Consider the following 10,735-nt stretch of genomic DNA (forward strand, 5'->3'; position numbering starts at 1 on the left):
CTATCTTTCTCTCCCCCTCTCTGTCTTCCCCTCCTCTCTCCATTTCTCTCTGTCCTCTCTAACAACTACAACATCAACAACAATAATAACTACAACAACAATAAAAACAAGGGCAACAAAAAGGAAATAAATAAATATAAAAATATAAAAATAAAGAGAGAGAGAGAGAACCAGAGCATCATTCTGGCACATGCAATACTGGGGATCAAACTCAGGACCTCATGTGTAAGAATTCAATGCTTTATCCACTGATTGGTTGATTTACGAGAGCACAGCTTAGTTCTGGTTTATGGTGATGCCAGGGGGTGAACCTGGGACATCAGGTGCATGAGATATGAGAGTCTGTTGTGTTAACTGTTTACTATTTCTTCAGTCTCTCAAATTTGTTTTACTGGTGCAGTTCTCTCTGTATTGTAGCAGCCAGTCAGAGGGAAGGACTCTCCTGCATGTGATCATGGGAGATGTTACTGCCCTATCCTAGTCCCCTCCACCACATTCTTTTCCTTTTGGTCACAGATACAAACAGAGAGGGAAAGATAGACTCCACAGCACTGCTCCACCACTTGAACAGCTTTCCCTGTACAGAAAGTGTGGTGCCAGAGGCTTGGACTCTGTATACAGCTCAACTGGGTGAGCTATCTCCCAGCCCCACCCCCTTTTTATGTAGGGTACTAGAGCCTTGTATGTACATCATAGCACTACTCCCAACCACCAACTTATTTTTAATTGCCACCAATGTTATCTCTGGGGCTCGGTGCCTGCACAATGAATCCATGGCTTCCAGTGGCCATTTTGCTTCATTTCATTTTTTTTTTCTTTTCTTTTCTTCACTTGATAGGACAGAGGGAAATTGATTGGGGAAGACTGGAGGGAGAGAGAAAAATAGACACCAAGAGCCAGGTAGTGGTACACTTGATTAGGCAAACACATTGTCATGCACAAGGACCCAAGTTTGAGCCCCTACTCCCCCTTGTGGGGGGGGTGCTTCATGAATGGTGAAGCAGGTCAGCAGGTGTTTCTCTTTCTCTCTTTCTCTCTATTTTCCCCTCCCCTTTCAATTGCCCTCTGCCCTATCAAATGAAATAGAAAGGGGAAAAGAAGAAAGAAAAAAAAAAAGGCTGCCGGGAGTGGCAGATTTGTAATGCCATCCTCGAGCCCCGGTGATAACCCTGGTGGCAGTAAAAAATAATAATAGTGGTCCAGGAGGTGGCGCAGTGGATAAAGCATCGGACTCCCAAGCATGAGGTCCTGAGTTCAATCCCTGGCAGCACATGTACCAGAGTGATGTCTAGCTCTTTCTCTCTCCACCTATGTTTCTCATTAATAAATAAATAAAATCTTTTAAAAATATAATAATAACAATAATAAAACAAAATGTTAGAGAGAGAGAGGGAGAGAGAGAGAGAAAGCACTGCTTTACCACATGTGAAGCTTCCACCCTACAGGTGGGAACCAAGGGTTTGAACCCTGATCTTTGCATATGGTAACATGTGCACTCAACCAGGTGCTCCATCACATAGTCCTTGTCAATGATTTTTTCATTCATTGTATTCTAGATAGACAGCAATAGAGAGAGAGAGATACCATAGTACACACAGTTCCACCAACCGTGGTCTCTCCCTTGTTGCTATGGTGTTCCCATGTGATTCTGGGGCTTGAATCCAGGACTTTATGGGTGTTAAGATTCTACAGGATGAGTTCTCTCCCTGCTTCTGACCCTCCCCTTCATTCTTGACAGGATTCTGGATGCCCAAGCCTGGGGGAGCCTCACCCTGTGCAGAGGGCCCCTGAGGTAGCCCCTGGGATGGTGTGTATGGATGAACTGCTCATGTGCCCTGCAGGGATGGCTGTGGGGGCCATCAGTCCCCACACCTCACAGTCCTCATGCCTGGCCAGCCCCACCAGGCCCCCGATGCCAGATAATGATGACTTGTGCAGAAACCCACCCGGGCTGCCCATGTCTGAGCCTCTGTGGCATTCTGGAGTGTAAATAAAGAGGGTGTCTCCCCGAAACCTGTCCTCACTGCTGTGCCCAACTCATCCCCTTGAATGAGCAGTATGGGGGTGTCCCAGGATATCTAGTCCCTGCCCAACCTCCACCCCCTGTCTTCCTCTGTCATTTGGGGGCCCAGGTTCAACATGCATTGCACCTCCAGCACCTGTGCCTTGGAAGATTCCTGCTCTTCCTCCCAGTCAGGGAGCAGGGATGTCGTGGGTTGTAGAAAGGAGGTGGCCGGGCTTCCAGCAGATATTTGCGAAGGCTTTGTCGAAGAACCACCTGCCAATGGTGTGGCTGGGTGACAGCTGACAGGGGTGTCAGAGGCTTTTTGTCCCACAAATGTCAGGCACCTCATCTCATTCCCATTGTGGCCCTCTACGTCAGCTTGTCGGCAATGCTCAGGCTAATCCTGCACACTGAGGCTTGACAGGTGAGGGAGCGCCTGTCGGCACCACCACACCTGTCAGTCACTTCTCAGAGAGACAGTGCTGACAGTGATGGGAAGGGCCTGGCATTGTGCTGAGGCTTTAGCAGTGGTTAATCTCATGTCTTCCTTAAGAAAACATCACTTAGTCTGCCGGCTCGGGAGCCCTGGATGGGACCCTGCTTGTCAGGGAACAAAGGAATGTCTCTGCATCTTAATGGGCCTACCAGAGCCTCAGACGCTCCCTTGCTTGGTGTGAAGCGTGTGCAGGAGCTCTCAGACGCCCAATTAAGACGCCAAGTGCTGGGCCGGGCCAGGCCCTCTTGACAAGTGCAGTGCGAGATCAGCCGTGTCCCATTTAATGCACGGCTGGCGGCACGCCCCAGCTTCGATCCTGCGGGGAGCTGTGCGCCTCCACACAGGGGACGAGGGATTCCCCTGCCTGGGAGGCAGAGAGCTGCGTCTGCAGAGGCCAGCTAATACTGCTGGGCTCCTGGGAATCCAGGGCACCCCTGTTTTCCTTGGAGCTGGGGTGGGGTGTGTGGTGCACAAGAAACCTGAAATGGCTGTGTTCTTTTTATGATGATATGAATAATACAGCTACTGTGGGGGGGCCCAGGACATACCAGACTGAGCTTAGGGTGAGTGCCATCACTAGTGGCCAATGTACTGTCAATGTCTTTGTCCACATGGACCCCTGAAGGTGATTTGGTTTTGTTTTGCCTCCAGGGTTATCACTGGTACTCAGTGCCTGCACTACGAATCCACTGCTCCTGGAGGCCTTTTTTTTTTTTTTCCTTCCCGTTTTATTGGATAGGATAGAGAGCAATTGTGAGGGAAGGGGAGGATAGAGAGGGAAAAAGATAAACACCTACAGACCTGCTTCACCACTTGTGAAGCAACCCCCCTGTAGGTGGGGAGTTGGGGGTCTCTAAACAGGATCCTTGCGCAGGTCCTTGCACCGCGTATACTATGCAGGTGTTTTCCCCTCACGCTCTCTGTTCCCCAGAAACTGTCTTGCTGTGTCTTGACATCTGCTCTGGCCAGTGCACCAGGCCCATGTCATCACCTAGGCAAGGAAGGACCCAGCATCCACTTGCTGTTGACGACAGTCTCATCAACCAGTTGTGTAGGTGCTGGCAACAGCTCTAATTTTTTTTTCTTTATTGGAGGATTAATGGCTTATAGTTGACAGTAAAATACAGTAGTTGGTACATGTGTAACATTTCCCAATTCTCCACACAGCACTCTAACCTCCCACCCCCCATCTAGGCCCTCCTCTGCCATCATGCATCAGGACCCAAATCTTCCCCCCGCCCCCAGAGTCCTTTACTTTGGCCCAATACACCAAACCCAGTCCAAGTTATGCTTTGTGTTTTCAATTCTGTTCTCATTTTTTAGGTTCTATGAGTGAGATCATCCCATAAGCATCCTTCTCTTTCTGGATGATCTCACTTCACATAATTCCTTCAAGCTCCATCCAGAATGAAATGAAGAAGGTGAAGTCACCATTTTTAATAGCTGAGTAGTATTCCATTGTGTATCTAGACCACAACTTACTCAGACACTCATCTGTTGTTGGACACCTGGGTTGCTTCCGGGTTTTAGTTATTACAAGTTGTGCTGCTATGAACATAGGTGCACACAGATCTTTTTGGTTGGGTGTTCTTGGTTCCTTAGGATATATCCCCAGGAGAGGAATTGCAGGGTCAGAGGGTAGGTCAACTTCTAGCCATGTGAGAGTTCTCCAGACTGTTTTCACAGGGATTGAACCAGTTTACATTCCCACCAGAAGTGTAGGAGGATTCCTTTGCATGGGAACAGCTCTTAAAGGATGCCACCCATGTGGCCCTGAGTTTCCACAACCTCCTCCCAGAGGCCTTGGATCTGATTGTGCCCCTGCATAGGGGCTCACAGCTTCCAGGTAGACAGTGCCAATATGCAAGTCACAGGTGGTGAGTGTTTTAGACAAAAGTCTGCAACAAAGAGCCCTGGTGACTATCTCATCGTGTCACTCTTGGGGCCATGTGCTGTTTCAATAATACTTGCCTGGCCATGGGGCTGAGCACTCCTGCCACTCTGTTGGGGCCTGGGGATAAGAACCTGATACCCCCATAGGGCAGAGTGTGGAGATAGTAACTTCACTGTAACTTGCTTGCTACCCTCTCCCTCCCCACCATCGATGTGGCTGTACACCTGGATCTCAAGCCTACGTAAGATGTGGGGAACAGATGTTGGTGCAGTAAGGTGCAGTGTGGCTTGCTATGTGCAAAGACCTGGGCTCAATCCCCCAGCTCCCACCTCTAGGGGGGATGCTTCACAAGCATTCAAGTAGTGCTGCAGGAGTCTTATCTTTCTCCCTCTCCCCCCTTCAATTTCTCTCTGTCCTATCAAATAAAAGAATAAAAAGGGGGGGAGGTGTAATATGGTTCTCTGGGAGTGGTGGACTCCTTGTGCAGGCTCTGAGCCTGCACTAGTGTGGCGCAATGAAGAAGCCCTAAGTCTCCATGGTTTCTGTCCCATATGGGGTCCTCCTCCTGCCTGGCTCCACACTCACCATGTGGCCTGAGGCTTTTTCTGTGGGCCCACCCGCCCTGCCTGCTCTGCCCAAGGAGCATGGGGAGGAGCCAGAGAAGCACAGACCAGGTGCTCTCCACCTGGCCCCAGGGCCGCCTTCCCGCCGCCTTTGCATGTTTTTATGGTGCAATGAAAATATGATTTTAATTCCTTAGATTGTTCCGTGTAACCTGCAATTACCCCTGGCGACGTCCTGCACACTTCTGCTTGTGGCTCCAAGTTGTGCAATGAATGACGGGGCTGAGCTCCAAGACCAGGCACCCCCTCTGGCTGGCCACCACTCCCTCCTTCTCTCATTCCCTTGCAGAGTTGTCCCTAAATTCCCCAGCGCTTCACCCTCACCCCCAGGCAGGTGTGAAGAGGAGGGGTGACAGATAATCTTGAAGCATCTGACTGAAGATCAATGGACCACATGAGAAGGGCAAGCCAGCCACAGAGTGGGCACTAGTCACAGGTGGTTGACAAAATGCACAGTCTAAGGTCTACACCAATGCCTCTGCAGGCTTGGGGACCTTCTAGCATGTTCTACTTGGTGGCATTCCCCAGGAAAGCCTACCCTCCTTTGCCTGCCTCAGCCATGTTTTCATGTGGTCAAAGAGGCCAGACTGAGGAAGTGACCGCTGGGACTGGCAGGGTCCCTGTAGCTGGAGCTGCTCCAGGCCAGCAGTTTGGCATGAGGCACTTCCCGCAGCCTCAGATTGGGGCTTGCCCGTGAGTGAGGCTCCAGGGGTGCCTTGCCCCATGATGTTCCATTTCTGGTCCAGGCAGCAGTTCTGAGGTGTAGCCAGTGTGATGCTCTGGGCTCCAGCCCACTTCTCTGCCAAGTGTAGGCCCCTGACCCATCACTTACTGCTGCTGCAGACCTTCCAGGAGCCCAGGACCCTGCAAGGGGGCTGAAGCAGCTCACACAGTGTGCTCACTGGGGCTGTGACATTTCTGTTTGTTTTTTTTTTTCTTTTCTTTCTTTTACTTGATAGGACAGAGGAGGAGATAGACAGTGTACACCTGTAGCACTGCTTCATTGCTCATGAAACTACCACTCCCCCTCCCAAATCCGTGAGACCACACAGCGGTGCACCTGGTTAAGTGCACAAGGACCCAGGTTCAAGCCCCTGGTCCCCACCTGCAGGGGGAAAGCCTCATGAGTGGTGAGACAGGACTGTCTCTTTCCCTCTCTACCTCCTTCTCCCCTCTCAATTCCTCTCTGTCTCTATACAATAATAAGTAAATAAAATATTTTTTAAAACCCAGATCTTTGCACATGGTAACATGTGAGCTCTACCAGGTGCAGCACCATGGCCCAGTCCTGTGGCTGTGCCATTTTGAGAGATGTAGGGCCATCGGGCCACATTGCCTAGCCTATTGAACCCTATTCAGGCTCCAGGTGCTTAGACCACTTGGTCCAGGGGACTCCCTCACATAGCTTCACTGCCCGCCCCCCCATCACTCATTGCAAGCACACCTGCTGGTGTTTGGTCTTAAAGTTAGCCTGAGAGTTGCTTCTGAGTGGTGCTGGTGGCTAGAGTGGTTGGGGGTTATACCAGGCTAGCGCCACTCCTGCCCCTCAGAGCTATGCCCTTAGAGCCACCAGACCTCCTGGGTCCCTCTGAGAGCTACTTTCCTTGCTTCCTGGGTGCCTCTTACCACGGTAGCTACCTGCCTAGCCTGAGCAAGCCTGTCCTCTGCCAACCCTCTCCTTCCTCATCACTGCCCAGCTGCCCTGCTCACCTAGCCCTTGGTTGATGTGACAGAGGATTGGTGCACAGAGGATTTTTTTTTTTTTTTTTTTGCTTCCAAGGTTATCACTATGGCTTGGTGCCTGCACTACAAATCTACTGCTCCTGGAGGCTTTTTCCATTGTAGTTCTTACTCTTATTGTTGTTGTTGTTGTTTCTATTGTTGTTAGATAGGACAGAGAGAAACTGAGAGGAGGGGAAGACAGAGGGGGAGAGAAAGACACCTGTGGATAAGCTTCACCACCTGTGAATCGACCCCCCTGCAGGTGGGGAGCTGGGGGCTCAAACCGGGATCCTTATGCTGGTCCTTGGGCTTCGTGCCATATGTGCTTAACCTGCTGCACTACTGCCTGGCCCCTCACAGAGGACTTTTTCTTTATCTTTTTTTATAATTTTTTTATGTTTTACTTATTTATTATTGTATAGAGACAGAGAGAAATTGAGAGGGAAGAGGAGATAGAGAGGGAGAGAGACAGAGAGACCCTACAGCCCTGCTTCACCACTCATGAAGCTTTCCCCCTGCAGGTGGGGACTAAGGGCTTGAACCTGACAGAGGACTTTTTCTGCTGCTCACTGAGTAATGGTGTATGTGTGTGGGTCTCCCAAGGCCCGGCAAGCCAGCAGCAGCACCAGGACTGTGGGGAGCAGGTGACAGGGCACAGCCCCAGGGAAGTGCCATGTCCTCATGCTGCTTTATTACATAGTCCACGGGTGGGTGGGACCCCACTAAGCCCTGGGGGGGAATCTCCCAGACCTGATTCCTCAGGGAAGTCACTCTGTCTGAACTGACTCATCCTGGTTCCCAAGGGTTTGCATAGTCAGCGCCTCACTCTGAGGGCGAGGGGGGTGGGGGTGGGGTTGGGGGTAGGGACAAGCCAACCCAGTTGCAGTGGAAAATGCCCCCTCCTGACCCCCAAACCCAAGGGTTATGAACTTTTCCTCACTTCCAGTCAACTCAGACCAGGGCAGAGGTGAGAATAGGGGCCAGGAGCCAGTGAAACAGTTCATTTGGATAGTTTGCTGTTTTACCATGTGCATGACCCAGGCTCAAGCCCTGCCCCTACCCACTGGAGGAAGTTTCAGTGCTATGCTCTTTCTTGCTCTCTCTCTCTCTCTCTCTCTCTCTATCTCCCGCCTCTCCCTCCATGTCTCCCTGCCTCTAAATGAGGGTGGTGGTGGAACAGGCACAGGGCCAGGCATCCTGTATGCAAGCCATGTATAGGTCTGAGCTCTATCAGGCTCTGGCCTCACTGCCCAGAGCCCCATAGCCCACCCATCCTTTGCCTCCTGCTGGACCATGAGCCAGGAGGGGCAGGGAGCCTGCAGTTGACTTTCTACAATTGGTGAGCCTTGGACTGCATCAGAGCCCCAACCCCTACTGAGGGGGCCACCAGCAGAAGTCTCTGGGCTGCTGACCTAGTTCTGCCTCCCACCCCCACCCCTTCCTGCTTCCTTCCCCCACATCGCTGGGATTCCCCTTGGTGCTGGTGCCAGCAATGGCCTGGGAAAGGAAGCTGAGAGCTAGGCGGGCCTTGCCTAGGCAGCATTTTGTACCTTGCCCTTATTTCTTCTTCTTTTGCCACCATATCAGATCCTAGCTTTTGACTAGACACTTTGTGGGCTCTAAGAGCTGTCTTAGGCCCTTTCCATACCAGACAGGGGCACATGGCCAGGAGCCATGGATTTGTAGTGCCAGAACCAAGCCCCAGTGATAACCTTGGAGGTAAAAAAAAAAAAAGACAATGGGGGCTGTTTGCCCACCCACAATGAGGCCCCAGCATGTGTACTGACACCTCAACCAAGTGGCTTTTCTGCTGGGGATGCTCCAGGAGATAGGGTGCCCCTCTTCCAAAGCTGTGAGACACCAGCTCTGTCCTGTCCACCTCCAAGGCTGGGTGTCCTGGTACCCACAGGGTCAACCATAGAGGAATTGAGCTGCCAGGTACCCCTGTGGTAAAGAGGGGGCAGTGGCACAGGTACATTTGGGTCCAGTATAGCCATAAGTGGTTCATTTTTAGCTAACCACAGTTTCTTATATTTATATTTTAAATTAACTTTTAATATATATTTTTTGTTATTTTATTTATTTAATATATAATTTTTGTTATATTTTAGAGACAGCCAGAAATCAAGAGGGTAGGGGGAGATAGAAAGAGAGACAGGGGAGTCGGGCAGTAGCACAACGGGTTAAGCGCACATGGCGCGAAGTGCAAGGACCGCTTAAGGATCCCAGTTCAAGCCCCTGGCTCTCCACCTGCAGGGGAGTCGCTTCACAAGCAGTGAAACAGATCTGCAGGTGTCTATCTTTCTCTCCTTCTCTCTGTCTTCCCCTCCTCTCTCCATTTCTCTCTGTCCTATCCAACAACGACATCAATAACAACAATAAAACAACAAGAACAATAAAAGGGAATAAATAAATTTTTTTAAAAAGAGAGAGAGACAGAGAGACACCTGCAGCCCTGCTTCACCACTCTCAAAACTTTTCCCCTGCAGGTGAGGCCCAGGGGCTTGAAGCCGGGTCCTTGCACACTGTAACATGTGCTCAACCAGATCTGCCACCACCTGGCCCCTATATATTTATTACTATTATAATTATTTAATTTCTTCATTGGAGGATTAATGGTTTAGTTGACAGTAAAATATAATAGTTTGTACATGTGTAACATTCCTCAGTTTTCCACATAGCAGTTCAACTCCAACAGTTCAACTCCTTTGCCATCATGTTCCAGGACCTGAGCTCTCCTCCCCACCCCAGAGTCCTTTTACTTTGGTGCAATATACCAACTCCAGTCCAAGTTCTACTTTGTAAGAACTTTCTGTTCTTCTTTTTCAACTTCTGTCTATGAATGAGATCATCCCATATTTATCATTCTCTTTCTGACTTATCTCACTTAACATGTTTCCTTCAAGCTTCATCCAGGATAAGGTGAAGTCACCATTTTTAATAGCTGAGTAGTATTCCAATCCACTGTGTATCTAGACCACAACTTACTCAGACACTCATCTGTTGTTGGACACCTGGGTTGCTTCCAGGTTTGGGTTATTATAAATCATGCTGCTATGAACATGGGTATACACAACTCTTTTGGATCGTATGTTACTATTATTTATTATTAGATAGAGACAGAGAAATTGAAAGGGAAGGGGAGATAAGGAAAGAGACAGAGACACCTGCAGTCCTGCTTCACCACTTGTGAAGCTTTGCCCCTGCAGATGAGGACCAGGGGCTTGAACCTGGCTCCTTGTGCACTGTGATGTGTGCACTCACTCAAACAGGTGTGCCACTGCCTATTCCCCAACACAGTTATTTTTAAGATTTTCCAGTGGGGAGAAATAGCATGGTGGTTACTGGAATCAACTTTCATACCTGAGGCTCAGATTCTGTCCCTAAAACCATCATAAACCAGAGCTGATGAGTGCTCTGGGGAAAAAAAAACTTCACAATCCACCAAGAGGTAACTGGGAGAAATGGGAGAGAAATCAGTTCTTGCAGATAGGCTGGGTTGAATCTGTGAATGCCAAGGGTATAAGTGTCTGTCCCCAACTTGGAGTCCCCAGATGCAGGACTGAGTGACTGAGAGAAATGGGCCCTGGGGCCACTACACTTGAACTCGGTGGTCCTTACCAACAGCAGTACCTGAGCTGTGGGCCGAAGCTCTGCCTAACAAAAATGGCTAGTGTCATTGCCCCTGGTGTCACTGCTTTCTGCTTCTAGACTCCAGCATAGTGGGTGAGGTTTGCCAAGGGCAGAGAGCATGCAGCAGACACATCAGTCTTCTGTGGGCCATGGATAGTGCCCACCTCAGCTGGCACCACTGTGCCTGGTGTGACAGCTGCTGCACTGCCCACCACTGAGTAGCCTGGAGCCAGCAGAGGCCAGGGTGTCTTCCTGCCTGGGATGTACTGGGCATGTTGAGTTCTGGAAGGGAGGATGTGAGGCTTGAGATCCATTTTTCTGCTGGGTCTGCATGCGTTTCATGGAGATGGGGAGGAGGGGAT

At 50.1% G+C, this 10,735-nt stretch overlaps 1 protein-coding gene across 3 annotated transcripts in view; it reads left to right on the forward strand.

Annotated features, from left to right (window-relative positions):
* The window catches only part of TXNRD2 (thioredoxin reductase 2), an 83,877-nt gene extending 81,864 nt beyond the window's left edge, over nt 1–2,013 (forward strand). For 2 of the 3 annotated variants that reach the window (XM_007533926.3, XM_060193499.1), the window contains exon 18: nt 1,739–2,013. The gene's annotated coding sequence lies outside the window, so the exon portion shown is untranslated. The other variant, XM_016192873.2, reaches the window with a different exon arrangement.
* Nucleotides 2,014–10,735: the final 8,722 nt, after the last annotated feature.

The sequence above is a fragment of the Erinaceus europaeus genome, chromosome 1, assembly GCF_950295315.1.
Source record: "Erinaceus europaeus chromosome 1, mEriEur2.1, whole genome shotgun sequence".
NCBI lineage: Eukaryota > Metazoa > Chordata > Mammalia > Eulipotyphla > Erinaceidae > Erinaceus > Erinaceus europaeus.